Genomic DNA, 16,056 nt, shown 5'->3' on the forward strand with positions numbered 1-16,056 from the left:
AGTGTTTAAGATTGAGGATGGAATTAATATAGGCAAACCAGCTGAAGCTATTCCAGACAGTGGTCTTGTTGGGGGTTGCTCTGTTCCAGGACTGGGTATCTGGCAAGTTTGGGATGGTGTTACACTCCTCCTTAAGAATTGGATTGCTTATGGATCTAAACCTGGATGTTCAGGGGTGGCCATGGCTGGATCTACACTGATTTAAAAAAACGCTATAGAAAAAACACTATAAAAGCTCTCAATGCAAATTCCCATTGGTGACAGATCACTGTTGTGCATTGCCATCTGGTATCACATCTTTATAACACAGTTACAGTGGTACCTCAGAACTCAAACATAATCCGTTCTGGAAGACCCAACGTTCAAGATTTGAGGCACGGCTTCCAATTGGCTGACAGCTAGGTTTTTGGGCAGCAAAAGCAGCGTTAGATATTTGTGTTCCAACGAACGTCCGAAAACCAGAGCACTTCTGGGTTTTCAGCGTTCAGAAGCTGAAACGTTCAAGAACGGAGCTGTTCAAGTTCCAAGGTACCACTGTATAATGATATAATTGACAGGTGTAGCTGAGTCCCAGGAATGCTTTCATCAGCTTTAGCGATACCCTTTTCTGGAATACAGTCATTTGTGCTCCAGCAGCATTTAGATTGGATTGTTGTAAGGCAGTCCATGTGGGGTTGCCTGTTAGAAGTGCCTAGAAATTTTATATGACTTGGAATAAAGCAGTCAAATGACTGCCTTGTGTTATACCATATTTCTCCAGTACTACTTCAGTTTCACTGGTTACTTTTATTTCTGGCAGGTAGCAAAAAGAAAGCTTTCAAAGAAGATATTTGGCATGGAATCATAGAGCTGGAAGGGACCCAAGGGTCATCTAGTCCCCTGCAATGCAGGAATCTCAGCTCAAACATCCATAACAGATGGCCATCCAATCTCTGCTTAAAAACCTCCAATGAAAGAAAGTCTATAAGCTCCCAAGGGAGACTGTTTCACTGTCAAACATCTCTTCCAATGAGGGTTTTTGTTTGCACTATCCGGGGGTCTCTATTATGAACTCCACATTTATAAGGAAGGCAGTGAAAGGAATGGTGGGAGCAATTCTGGGATGAGCACAAATTCACCCCCTTTGGTCACTCCAACCCAAAGGTGAAACAGGTTTTTTTAAAAATACTCCACATTAGTTTCATTGCTGGTCTTTGCTTTGTATTAACACTTGAACATTTTTATCCAGGCTAACATTGTGAGACTTGTTTACTTCTCAATTTGCCAATTACACTCGTATTGCAAAGCTAGGGGAAAATGCTGAATTAAATTATATATTTTCTCCAGATAGGGAGAATTCTGCTCCTCATAAATATTTCATCAGGGAATGAAAAGTAGGTATTTGTATTTATAGATAAGATGTTAAGGTTTTCAGAAATGGAATTGCTACAAGCAGAATTTCTGGCAAAATAATGGGAAGGAAATTGAGTGAAATACCTGACTTGATTTTATGTTAAGACATTTATATTGCATTCTTGTTGTCATGCCATGCAGATTGCTGAAGATTGTTGCAACCCAGTCCCTAGGAATGTTACCAGATGTTCTGATGATAACCTGAGTCCTTCTCATCTGCTCAAGAGATCTTGTGGTCCCTGAGACTGCTGGAACTGGGTCTGAAACTGCCCCCCCCAAAAAAAAAAGTGGGGAGGAAGATTAATTGCCAGATTTTAAATGAAGCCTTTTGGGCCAAGAATCGGAACTGGTATCCTCCCCATCCAAAACCATGCACTCCTCAGTTTGTAGGAATCCTCACTGGAGAAGAGCACAATTTAACACCATTCAGCAGCACCACAATGTTTGGCTGAAATTGTCTATTCCTTCTTCAGGCAAGCTGGGTGGTTGGGATCCAGTCCTCTGTGTATTTTGATGGGAAGAGAGGGGTTGCTAGAGATCTGTGCTATAACAGCCCACCAGCTGCTTTAGCAGACTGATGTCAGAGGGGCAGGTGACTGAAGGCTCGCAATATCACACCGGAGGAGGATAATAACCGTGTGAATTTAGGGTTGCCTGTTGAAAGATGCAGGAGGAATGATGCAGTCAAAGCTAAGGACTTCTAATTCCCAATGATTTAGAGAGGCAGCTGTGATTTAAAAGTCATTAAATTTATCTGCATTGCTTCCAATGCTAGAACCTAAATGGGAATTTTGTATTGATATCTAGAGTGGGAATGAACTTTCAAAGTTTAGTTGTGGGCAAAAGAGGGCACAAAACTGAGGCTGCTTTTTTGGAGGGTGATACTGAAATTCACTAGAGTCCTCGAAACTCCATTGTGCTGGTGGTCACTATATTGGATTTCCCAGAATGCTCCATTCCAGAGCAGAACAACATTTGGGAGGAGGGAAAATGGCAGTCCTGTCCCAATTACATGAACTACTGTGCTCAGAATCTACAGTTGCCTAATTACAGAGCTTTTACACATTTTCTGGGTGAGGATCCCCCCCCCCAGCTGAGCGCACAGCTATCTGCATGCATGTCCTATTGATACTTCATTGGCATAATAGAATCAACAAATTAGTGAGGGATAGGTAAAGGGACCCCTGACCGTTAAGTCCAGTCACGGACGACTCTGGGGTTGTGGCGCTCATCTCGCTTTATTGGCCGAGGGAGCTGGTGTTTGTCCACAGACAGCTTCCGGTTCATGTGGCCAGCATAACTAAGCTGTTTCTGGTGAACCAGAGCAGCGCACAGAAACGTCGTTTACCTTCCCGCCGGAGCGGTACCTATTTATCTACTTGCACTTTGTTGTGCTTTCGAACTGCTAGGTTGGCAGGAGCTGGGACCGAGCAACGGGAGCTCACCCTGTTATGGGGATTCGAACCGACGACCTTCTGATCGGCAAGTCCTAGGCTCTGTGGTTTAACCCACAGCGCCACCAGCGTCCATGCGGGATACTCAGCCTCATATAGCCAACATGCATAATTTTAATTAAGGCCACTGCGGCAAAGCATATCTAAGGCTGCTGGCTCTGCTGAATGCAGGGGTGGATCTACTATGAAACTAATGAAGCCCCTAATCCCAGAGGGGACCCAGAAATGATTTTTTTCATGCATGTATATAACATTTCCCTAATTTAATCCCCTACATAACTTGAAAACTATAAGGCATAGGAAATCTTTACTCACACCAGTGACACACAAGATCAGTTGGCACAACAATTTTGATCAAAATCTGAGATGTAGTAATTTTATTTTATTTTTAAATGTGGTGATCTGTCATGGAACAAACCCGCTGAAGAAGATGCCCAGTCCTCACTCCTGGTTGCAAAGGGGACCCCCATAAGAGTTCAAGCTTCAGGGCCCCCAAAATGTAGGTGTGCCATTGGCTGAATGATTTGTAAGCTCTCCTAGGAAACAAAATATCTGTTGTAGAGTATTTCTTTATGCCAAAACAAAACACCCTAAAGCAAACAGAGGTGAGAACAGCAGAGAAAAGAATGCATTCCACATGAAACCACAAAGCCCAGGAAAGCAGCACCTCCATAATCCACTGCTTCCGGTGATTCCCCTAGCAGCTCTTCTTCAGAAAGCAAAAGTTCCATAATTGCAATACTCGCCTGCTCAATGCTCCACCAGCAGCATTTGCAAACATGTCAAACATTTCCAAGGCTGCAGGACCCAGAAAGAAGCAAAACCCATCCTCCCTTCTCCATTCGTGCAACTCAATATTAGCTTAATCCCTTATCAATCACACACAGTCAAGCTACTTCAGATATGTCAATCAAGGTTATGCCATGTGCCAGGAATTACCTGCTGCCAAAAAAATAATAATTCTACCTACCTGAGTTGTTTATCCAATTTCCTCAAACAGTATTAAGACACTCACTGAACGATGCTAATGGTTTAGGTTGAAAACTGCTGCAAGTGGGACTTCCGGAGGCGGCGCGAACAGTAATGGTGGCCCCTTTACTGATGTGAAGGGGAAGCTCCGCGGAAACTGGGTCGTCCGCTACGGCGAAGCGGAGACCCACATTGGAAACCCACAGGCAGCAAGAGCCTGTGGTCCTGAGACTCGGCGGGCGCCTGAAGCGGCCCCCAAAACGCAGAAGGAACCCCGTAAGGAGCTCCGGAACGTGGAGGGGGTTGCGGCGCTGTGAGTCGTTTCGCAATCTGCGGAGTGAAGCCGCGTTGCTGCTGCTGGTGAGCGCTGACCTTTCTTCCTGGAAATTTTGATTCGGGAAAGCAACAACCCGTGAGTAAAGAAGGACTTTAAATAATTTGAGACTAAATTACTGAATTTGGCTGAAAGCGGAGCGACGCAAAACAGGAAGTCCGTCTTCCGCTGTCATTGAACTTCAACGCAAAGTGCTGGAGGAGTGGAGGCTTAAAAAGAATCTTCAGTTAAATTGATTTGAGCACCCAGTGAACTTTCTTTAAATAAAATAAGGACTTTAAGTACTGGACTATCTGACTTTTATCTGCAATGTGATACCTTTCTTCTATTGGAATTACAATTTGGATGAGAAACCCAGGTGCTGGAGCTGCCTGAGTAACTTGAGCTGTCAGTTTTGCAGATCTGGCTACTGTGTATCAGAACTTGCAAAAATCTGAGGGTTTGGACTTGCTACTTTGAAACATCAATTGAAGTACCAGTATGCACTGTTTGATACAATGTGGTTGTTAATACCAACTCTGCTTAAAATCTGCTATTGAAGGTCCCTGGACATTGAACTTGATTCTTGTAAATTTATTAGAATTGGATTCTTCCCTTGAGACATTTCAAGCTCCCTCTAGAGGACCTGGGATTTACAGCAGTGACTTTATTTTACTTTCCTTTTCCCCGACCTCCTGTTTTGTTTTCCTCTGGGCCGCTGCTTTCTCGTGGGAACAACTCAGTTTGACCTTGACTTTTAGATAACTTTGGAATGAGTGGCGCAAGAAGGAGGGGAAGAACTAGACAAGCAACTTTGACAACTTTAACCTCCGTCTCGCAGGCACGTAGATCATCTGTGCCCACTTTGCCTTCAGAGGAAGAAGCTGCTGCTCTGTCAAGGGCAGGAGAGGGAGAAACTGAACAGTTACAATTGGAAGATATGGCCTCAGGAGCAAATGCTTCTATTCTAGAGAAAATCTTGGAAAAATTGGAATCATTGGACAAGAGAGGGGAATCTCTGGATAAGAAAGTTGATGAACAAACAGCTAAAATTGATCAAAATACAGAAAGTCTAAATAGATTAACTGGACAAGTATCACAGAACGCACAGGCAATTGGGCAGCTGACGGAGGCTACATTAGAAAATCGGAAACTGGCTGAGGACACTAGTAAAAAATTAGAAAATTTTGAAAAAGAGGTAAGACCAATCTGCAAACAAGTAGGTGAACATCAGACCTACCTATCTATGATTGAACTGCGGAACCGGGAGAGTAATTTAAGGATAAGGTCGATACCGGAAGTGGAAGAAGGCAATCTAGCTGAGTTTCTGACTAAAGAATTTTCCAAGTTCTGGAATTTAGAGGAAAAGGACTTTAAAATTGTGTCTGCTTTCAGGCTTGGAAGACTTGTAAAGAAAGAAAAGCCCAGAGACTGTTTGATAATACTGAGATCAAAGGAGGAAAGGGATAAGATTTTGGGCCTACACTACGGAAAGTCACTGGACATTTTGGACAGAAGAATTGAGTTTTCTAAAGATATTCCTAAACAACTGTTGGACCTTAGATCCGCCTATCTTGAACTGGCTAAACTGCTTAGGAGCAACTCAATTATCTTTAGGTGGGAATTTCCCCAAGGATTATCTTTCACCTTCAGAGGGAAGAAGGTTAAAATTAGAACACTGGAAGATAGAGACAAATTTCTGACTACAAACGGAGAGGACCTTCAAAAAGGAATTGAACTACCTTTTGGGCCTGGAGCACCGGCGGTACCGTCACCCTTGGAATCTGAAGACTTAGTGAACAAGATACCACCCCTGGAAAAATAACCAGATTATTTCAGGATGTCTCTGCAACTTCTGAGCTGGAATATAAATGGCTGTAATATTCCGGAAAAAAGGAGGAAAATATTTCATATATTAAAAAAAGAACAATTGGACATTATTTGCCTGCAAGAAACACACGTGACTAGGCTCCATAGAAAAGTGTTAATAAATAAAAGACTGGGCCAGGAATTTATATCTTCGGACAGAGTAAAGAAGAGAGGTGTGGTCATTTATGCAAAAGAAAGCCTGTCACCCAAACTCCTATTCAAAGATGAGCATGGAAGAATTTTGGCAATTGAGATACAACATCAAGGAGAGAAATTTTTGATATTAGGAATCTATGCGCCAAATGAGGGGAAATCGGAATTTTATAAGAAGTTGCATGAGACCATGCTGGACTATTTGGACTATAACAACATCATTTTAATGGGAGATATGAACGGGGTCGTATCAACCAACATGGATAAGTCACAAAGCCAAAATGTTACAAAAGATGGCAGACTACCAAAGACTTTCTTCGAAATGACAGACAATATGGACTTAATCGATATTTGGAGAACGAAGAACCCCTTGGGAAGAGAGGGAACATTTTTCTCTGAAGCCCAGCTGACTTGGACAAGAATCGACCAAATATGGATAACTAGAGGTCTGGCACCCAAGGTCAGAAAGGTGGAAATCTGCCCAAAGACCTGCTCCGATCATAATGCAACGAAGATGGACATGACACTACTACCAACCGGTTCCTTCAGATGGAAGATGAATGACAATTTGTTTAGAGATCAGGAGATCGTTGAGAAGGTCCAAAAAGCCTTGAAGGACTATTTCGAGATAAATATGAACACTACGGTGGAAAAAAGAACTATCTGGGATGCAAGTAAGGCTGTAATGAGGGGGTTCTTGATACAACAGAATGCTGTAAAGAAAAGGAGACAAAATGAGAGGAAAGATAAGATTTTGGAGAAAATTAAAGAATTGGAGAAGAAGTTAAGATTAAATCCGAAGTCACAGCCGACTCTGAGAGAAATCAAACTCCATCAAGCACAATATTCTAAATTGATAAACCAGGAAATAGAGTGGAAGATTAAATTAATGAAACAAAAAACCTTTGAATCGGCAAATAAATGTGGGAAACTGCTAGCTTGGCAGTTGAAGAGGAGACAAAAACTAAATACAGTTACAAATTTAGAAATTGAAGGAAGAAACATTCAGAACCCTGTGGAGATCAGAAAGTGCTTCCAGAGATACTTCAAAAGATTATACACTCAAGGGCCGCAAGATGAGGTTGAGATTAAACAATTTTTGGGAAAAAATAGACTAACAAAATTGTCACAAGAAAATAGATCAATCCTGAATTGCAAAATAACACGACAAGAGATTGAACAAGCCATTCAGAACATGCAATTGGGCAAATCCCCAGGGCCAGATGGGCTGACCTCCAAGTATTACAAGACATTAAAAGACTATTTGATACAACCACTGATGGAGGTCAGCAATGAAATCATGGAGGGGAAGAGGGCGCCGGAATCGTGGAAAGAAGCTTTTATCACATTGATACCAAAATCGGAAGCTGAAAAGACACAACTTAAGAACTATCGTCCCATCTCCCTTCTAAATGTGGATTACAAAATATTCGCAGACGTTTTGGCAAGTAGACTCAAAAAAGTATTAAATGAAGTAATTCATAAAGACCAGGCAGGCTTTCTCCCAGGTAGACATTTGTTTGCTAACACAAGGAACATCATTGACATTTTGGAACTTCTGCAAACAGATATTAATACAAAAGCAGTGTTAATTTTTATAGACGCGGAGAAGGCCTTTGATAATATCTCTTGGAAATTTATGAAGAGAAATTTAAAAGAAATGGGAGTGGGACGGGGTTTTGAGAATGGGATTGATGCTATATATTCAGAACAAAAAGCTAAATTGATAGTTAACAATGTGGTTACAGAAGAGTTTAAAATTGAAAAAGGAACACGACAAGGCTGCCCTATTTCCCCTCTGTTATTTATTTCGGTTCTGGAGGTGCTCTTGAACATGATTAGAGGGGACCGGTTGGTGGAAGGAATCCAGGTCGGAGCGAAACAATACAAACTTAAAGCTTTTGCAGATGACCTAGTTTTGACTCTGCAGGAGCCAGAATCTAGTACGAAAAGAGTGTTACAATTGATTCAAGACTTTGGTCGGGTGGCGGGATTCAAATTAAACAAACAGAAAACTAAAGTGCTGGGGAAAAATTTGACAGATACAGAGTCAGAACGGTTTCAGAGAGAGACAGAACTAACTGTGGTTAAAAAAGTAAAGTACCTAGGGGTAAACATAACAGCAAAAAATCTGAGTCTTTTCAAGGATAATTATGAAAAATGTTGGTCAGAAATTAAGAGAGACTTAGATAGTTGGACAAAATTGAAACTTTCTTTGTTAGGCCGAATTGCTGCTATCAAGATGAATGTATTGCCAAAAATGTTGTTTTTGTTTCAAACATTACAGATTGTGGACAAGACGGAGTGCTTCCGGAAGTGGCAGAGAGATATTTCTAAGTTTGTCTGGCAGGGCAAAAAGCCAAGAATCAAGTATAAGATATTAACTGATGCGAAAGAAAGAGGGGGCTTTGCCCTGCCAGACCTAAAGATGTACTATGAGGCCGCAGCTTTCTGCTGGCTAAAAGATTGGCTACTTCTCGAGGACACTGATGTATTGGATCTGGAAGGTTTTAACAATGCTTTTGGTTGGCATGCATATTTATGGTATGACAAGTTTAAGATCAATAAGGCCTTTAAGAACCATATTGTCAGAAAAGCTGTGTTTAATGTCTGGACAAAATACAAAGACTTACTGGAAAATAAAACTCCAAGGTGGCTTTCACCGCTTGAAGCTAAGGCCCGAAAAAGACCCAATATGGAGGCCAAATGGCCAAAATATTGGGAAATATTAGAAAAAGATGGAGACAATTGGAAATTGCAGAGTTTGGAGAAAATTAAGGACAAAGTGCGAGACTGGTTACATTACGCTCAGATTAATGAAGTTTTTAAAAATGACAAAAAGTTAGGGTTTCGGGTGGAGAAATCGAAATTGGAAACAGAACTGTTAGAACCTAAGACTAAGATACTTTCAAGAATGTACAACCTGCTGTTAAAATGGAATACACAAGATGAAATGGTTAAATCGGCTATGATAAAATGGGCACAGGACATTGGGCACAACATTATGTTTGAGGACTGGGAAAGGTTGTGGACCATTGGGTTGAACTTCACTGCATGTAATGCTTTGAAGGAAAATGTAATGAAAATGATATATAGATGGTACATGAGCCCAGTTAAACTTGCCAAAATATACCATTTGTCTGATAACAAATGTTGGAAATGTAAAGAAAATGAAGGAACATTCTTTCACCTCTGGTGGACTTGCCCTAGAGTGAAGGCTTTCTGGAAAATGATATATAATGAGTTGAAAAAGGTATTTAAGTATACCTTCACTAAGAAACCAGAGGCCTTCCTTTTGGGTATTGTCGACCAGAAGGTGTTAAAGAAGGACCGAACATTTTTTATGTATGCAACAACAGCAGCAAGGATACTTATCGCTAAGCACTGGAAAACCCAAGATCTACCCACACTGGAAGAGTGGCAGATGCAGCTGATAGACTATATGGAACTAGCCGAGATGACTGGCAGAATCCGAGACCTGGGAGAAGAGAAGGTTGAAGAAGACTGGAAGAAATTTAAGATTTATTTTAAAAAGTATTGTAATTTGGTTGAATGTTAAGAAAGATGCTAGATCATAAATAATTGACCACCACTAAATTAGATGGAATTAGGACGATAAGTAGATCGAGGAAAATATAAATCATTTGGAGAACGATTAGATTATGTTTAAAAGAATGGGAACTAAGTATTTAAATAAGATGATAATTTGCTGGTTAAAATTTAAGACGATGTAAGTGGAAGCGGGAGATGTGAGGGAGTCCAAAGAGGTTTTGAAAATATGTTATGATATATGCTATATTGTTGATTATTTTTGCATTTGTATTTAAAAAAATCTTAATAAACATTTATAAAAAAAAAGAAAACTGCTGCAAGTGGTTCAAAAAAATTGTGCCCCCCAGTGACTTTATCAAATGCAAAAGGGAAGAGGAAAAAGTAGTCCATTCATTACAATCTTTCTTATATTTTATGTTTCCAAGAAACACGTGCAAACCAGCATTCTACAAGTGGTAAGATTTGGTGGGCAGCACAAACTGACCAGGAGTTGCGATCTTGTTCTCCAAACATGTCCTGTTTGATGCAGAGATGGAGAAGATTGAAATCAAGGGACTTCCTTCCTTCCTTCCTTCCTTCCTTCCTTCCTTCCTTCCTTCCTTCCTTCCTTCCTTCCTTCCTATCTTTCTTTCTAGAATGGGTAAATGGCAGACTTCTTGACTTTTAGACTATAACTCCTATCATCCCTGACCATTGTCCATGCCAGCTGAAACCAATGGCAGTTGGAATCCAACAACATCTGGAAGGCCACAGGTTCACACAACAATGTGCCTACGTTTCCCCCCAAACAAACATTTTATATGTTAAAACATTATACTACTGTATATTAAAACAAGCTGTAGAGACTTTAAACTAGGTGTTTGTAATGTTCTTTCAGATTCACCAGTAAAGACTGGTCAGGTTTCTTCAATATGATTTTCAGTACAGATGACAGATTTACTTATTTTATATTTCATTTATTTTACAGTCAGAAGATAGGGTTTTTTGTTTTGTTTTTACAAATTTCTGTATGATGATCCTGTTCTGTGCTGGCTGTATCACACAGCACTCCTGGTTGCACTGCTTCTGGCTGAGGCTCCATCCTCCTTCACGAACCTCCCTGAGGTCTTTCTGCTAAAAGATAAGAAGCCTCTTAAAGAGATATCACCACAGTGGGCATTTACAAAATTACAATTATTGTAGCATTATAAAACCCAAATGGACACATGCAACACTAAAGTCATTGACGCATCTAGGGGAAACAGCAACATGTGCCACTTTTTCGTCTATGGCCCATATATTTTCAGAGGATCTCATCTGCCAGCAAAACAAAATTTAGCACATCATGCATCATCACTGGATTGTGCACTGACTATGCAGCTGTTCTATGTACACTTTATACAAGCCGTGGAGGACCTCCATATTTTTATGGAAACTAGTGCCCCTCCACCATCAACATTTAGTTTTTACAGACAAGTTATCAGATGATCTAGATAATTATTTTGAAGAGAATATAGCTATGAGTTGAGGGTGCCAGATTCAATCTATGCTTGGAGTGTTAAAATTGGCTACCAGACACTGGATTTAGCGAAGTGTCAAAATACAAGCCAAACCAGCTTCTCGGGTTCAGGAAATTGCCTGGGAGATCAGCCTTTAACCAAAGACAAAGGGAAGGAATGGGACGTCAGGAAAGTCAGAGGGAGGGGGCTCTGTGCCAGAGAGAAAATGGGAGGGCCCTTCCTCAAGCCAGAGTTAGTTTGGAAGACAAAGGAGAGTTTTCAGGTAGAGTTTTGGAGTTGTGTTTTAGGATCGTAGTTGGGGGTGGTGTGGGCTGGAGGAGAATAGTCGCAGTCGGTAAATGCAGCAAGCCCAGAGAGAAGCAGAGCCATGGCTGGTGTCTTTATGAATCCTAGGCTGCTGTGTGATGGGGGAAGCCCATCTTGGGGTCTCGATGGTGTAAGCTCTTCCATCATAGGCTCAAGTTGTATATATGTGTCAATGAACCATATACCATAAGGTCACCACAGTCTCCACCATGCCTCATTTCCAAACCCTGGACCCCTGGGATCTTGGAGACTGGGGTGGTGTGCAACGATATTAAAGGTCAAATGAAGGCTGTGACTGTCAAGGGCACCTAGAAATCTACTATTAGGGGAAGTGAATTTAGTGAATTTAGCTCACTTAAAAAACCACACTGGGGAAACAGATGAGGGCAGAAATAACCTCCCTACAATGTCAACACATCATCACAAATTCAGAAGGCATTCATTACAAGCTCAGCAAAGAACAAAAGAAAAGCTAGACCTGGTGGAAACAAAGTCCCAAATCATTAGCTTATCTCAAGCAAACATCCTTTGAATTTGGCAACTGAGCATCAAGGCTTCTGGCACTCACTTTGCACAAAAACAAACACAGTGGTCCTGTCTATCAAAAATCACAACAGAGACAAAATAACCTTCTGACAGTATTATTGAAGATTGTACAGATTATGTACTACTATACCCTGATTAGTTAACCCCGACACAGTCAGGAGGACACAAACTTGTCTATAAAAGGCCACAAAAGAAACCAGAAAATAAACCAGCAAACCTTGATACAGATGGAAAATTTCTCTGGAAGTCATGGCTGTTGTAAAATAAAATCTGATATCTGGGGAAACAGCACAAATAAATAGTTGTGGTTGATAGAAAAAAGGGGATAAGGCAATCCTAACTAAGAAGCTTTTTCCTCTTTTGTATCAATTAAACCATCCCATGCTGATCCATGTATCTGCAACTTCTAGGCTTGATCACTCCAGCAAACTCTCTGTGGGGCTCCCCTTGAAGATGACTTGAAAGCTTTACCTGGTGCCAAATGCTGCAGCACAGCTCCTGATGGGAACCTTCCAACAGCAGCCAGGAAGTACTGCATATTCTTCTCAGGGCTTGAACCAGCAATGCCTGAGGCCAGTCTAGCCTAGGGAGCTGCCTCAGAAATTGGGAACTTGGTCCTCTTCAAATATGAAGCACCACCAATCTCTGCAGTGTGAAGGGTTTTGATAGGATAAGGCTGGTATAAATAATACTAGGAAACTGGTCTCTCCCCCCACCCCACCCCCCGTCTGCTTCCCTTCCAGTCAAAAGAACAGTGCTTGGGGGAGGATGCAGGGGTACGCATACCCCTAAACATTTTGTGAATATAAGTTTGGCCTCATTGAGCGGCAGTATTTCAATATGAGTAGGAAAATGAGAGTACCCCTGAACATTTTTTTTTTTTTGGGGGGGGGGGAGCACTGCAAAAGAATACAACCTTTTGTTTGCCTCATTTCCAGGCCTGAATTTGGGCAAGGCTGCCTCTAGCTTGGCCCTAACAGTTTGAAGTTTCAATTGAGAGACTTAAAATCAAAGAACCCTTTTGGCTGGCTCCCATCAACTTGTACTCTGTGTTCAATATGTAATCAATTAATTGGCTAGAAGAGCCAGCTAAGCCCAGGAGAGCTGCTGCCATATCCAAAGACCTGCCAGCCAAGGCAAAAGACGGGGGACATTTTCTTCCTTTCATATTTTTTTCCACTGTGCCAGTTCCTTGTTTGGCCCTGCTTTGCTCCCAAACACCCCTGTGCTTGGGAGGAATACCATTGGTGGTAGCTTCCAAATAGCCTGTACATTCAACAGGGGCTTTTGTGGTGGTGAAGCCAGGAGGAGGCACGGCTTTGTGGAGTTCCAACCCCTTCCATGAGCACAGATTCAAGGGCTAGTATTGTGTTTTCAGCACTCAAATTGACTGTGTAAATGCTTTCAACATTAAAATTAAAATTAGTTATATCCTATTAGAGGTATTGGGACGCAGGTGGCGCTGTGGGTTAAAGCCTCAGCGCCTAGGACTTGCCGATCGAAAGGTCGGCGGTTCGAATCCCTGCGGCGGGGTGCGCTCCCGCTGCTCGGTCCCAGCGCCTGCCAACCTAGCAGTTCGAAAGCACCTCCGGGTGCAAGTAGATAAATAGGGACCGCTTACCAGCGGGAAGGTAAACGGCGTTTCCGTGTGCGGCTCTGGCTCGCCAGAGCAGCGATGTCACGCTGGCCACGTGACCCGGAAGTGTCTCCGGACAGCGCTGGCCCCTGGCCTCTTAAGTGAGATGGGCGCACAACCCCAGAGTCTGTCAAGACTGGCCCGTACGGGCAGGGGTACCTTTACCTTTACCTTTTTTGGGGGAATTAAGCGGTGTTTCCGTGCGCTGCTCTGGTTTCGCCAGAAGTGGCTCAGAAGTGGCTCAGTCATGCTGGCCACATGACCCAGAAAAATGGCCTAAAAACAACTTAAAAACAACTTAAAAACAACTTAAAAACAACTTTGTGGGTTAGTTTTACCCATGAAGTTGTTTTTATACAAATACAACTCTAAATAGGACAGAAGAACGCTTCTTATTGAGGTTTTTTGTCATGGGGGTGCTGCAAAAGTGGATAAAAGTGTCCCCTCATTCAGAGTGAGGGTAGAGAGCATCTGATAGGTAATGTGGCATTTTGACATAACCATGTTCTCTATAGTCCTTCCCTTGTGACAAACGGTATGTAGGTCCTTCATGGAACTTTGGGTGGGCCTGGTTCCCCAAGTGTGACATCTGAACAGGGCTAAAGTGATCTCTGATTGGCTGGGATTTGATTTCCAAAAAGGAAGACCCAGTTAATTCTAGAACACAGTAGCGGTGAAGCACTTGCTGATTAGGTAGACAACAGCTCTTGGAAAAGGGTGTGTGTTTGTGTGTGTGCACCTGTTGGGAGAACATGCCCACCTCCCTTAAGGCAATGATTCAGAACAATCTTATATATCTTTCTGCTCCAATGTTTGCTGACATAATGTTTTCTATTTGTAATACATGATGGCAGGGGTTTGTATAGATCTGTTTCATGCAGCTCTCTTTTTTAAAGAATGCCTTTGAGTTGCCCGAAAACATCCGTAAACAACACTTGGATCTGGAATCTTCCTCAACATTTGTATCAATGTGTAATTTTTGTGTGCCAAGAGTGGTGCCTGCTGGGCTCTGAGCCCAACCACAACTATGCTCATCACCTCACTATTCAACATTTGAGGAATGGTTTTTGAAAATGCCACATTTTACTACTTCTGGGGAAAGCTGGAATAAATGGTTGAATCAATGGGCCTCTTTCATGCAATGGCAGCATGATGGGATCAGACTTCATAATGTGTCTTTCTATAATATAATTCATTGGTGTGTGCTATTTTCATTAATGTATACATTGTGCACACTTTATCCTAATATAAATGTTTTATGAACTTTATTTTTTGTTTGGAGTACTGCACCACAAAAGTTAATGAAGTGCACATTTTGAAGCGCATCTGCACTTTCATATATTGTTTCAGAGAGTGCAAATTTGGTAGGAACTCAATTTCTTCCCCCTGCCTGCTCTGGCACCTCCACATACAGTGGTACCTCTGGTTAAGAACTTAATTCGTTCTGGAGGTCCGTTCTTAACCTGAGCTACCATTTTAGCTAATGGGGCCTCCCGCCGCCGCCGCTGGACAATTTCTGTTCTCATCCTGAAATAAAGTTCTTAACCCAAGGTACTACTTCCAGGTTAGCGGAGTCTGTAACCTGAAGTGTTTGTAACCCAAGGTGTTTGTAACCCAAAGTACCACTGTACTGGAATTATTACACATCTCCATTTGTTAGCTATTAACTATTCAGAGGATACAAAGAACTGCTCTTGCTGCAGCACTTGTATGGATCTCCTAGGTGTCTAGATTTGGTCAACGTGTTGTACAACTATGTTCCAACTATTTCCCTTTTGCCTTTGAAAATGTCATTCTTATAGATTTTAGCAGAACCTGTTTGTCCATGGGCTTATTTTCAAAACCAGCATTTCCCCCAGATGGCTTCCAATCAAGATTATTAAATAATAATAATTATAATCAAAGCTTTTTTTCAGCGGGAACTCTCCAGGACTCAGTTCTGGCACCTCTCAGGTGGGCGTCATTCCCATTCTAAGAGAACAAGGGAGGTGTTCATGGTAAGTTCTGGCACCTTTTTAAAAATAAATATAGCACTGATGATAATAATAAATTTTAAGTGAAAACACCACCAATCTAGTAGACTTCTTGGCACAGCTGCCAATTGGTTATTTGATGTTTGCAGTGATCTCCACTCAAAGCTAGCCTGTATCGGTTTGGTAGCTGTTGATTTAAATTATTTCAGCATTTTAGAACCATTAACCTGGGTGGAAAGAACTGCTGGCTTAGCCTAGGCACAGGCAATATTTCACAGAGCAAGAATTCTTATGTTCTTTGTACTGGAGCCCTGCTTTGGGCTTGAAAATCTTGTGTCACTATGGGAGGCAGAAGCACCAAAGCTTTGTAGAACTTGGAGAAACATTTGCAACA

The 16,056-nt window shown here is 41.8% G+C and overlaps 1 long non-coding RNA gene across 1 annotated transcript in view; it reads right to left on the minus strand.

The window, feature by feature from the left end:
* Positions 1-873: 873 nt before the first annotated feature.
* LOC307224704 overlaps positions 874-16,056 on the minus strand; it is a 238,391-nt gene continuing 223,208 nt past the window's right edge. The window contains exon 4 of the long non-coding RNA XR_013842704.1: positions 874-944. This is a non-coding gene — a long non-coding RNA (uncharacterized lncRNA). The remainder of the gene's footprint in view (positions 945-16,056) is intronic.

This window comes from Podarcis cretensis (genome assembly GCF_951804945.1).
Source record: "Podarcis cretensis genome assembly, chromosome: 9".
Lineage (NCBI taxonomy): Eukaryota > Metazoa > Chordata > Lepidosauria > Squamata > Lacertidae > Podarcis > Podarcis cretensis.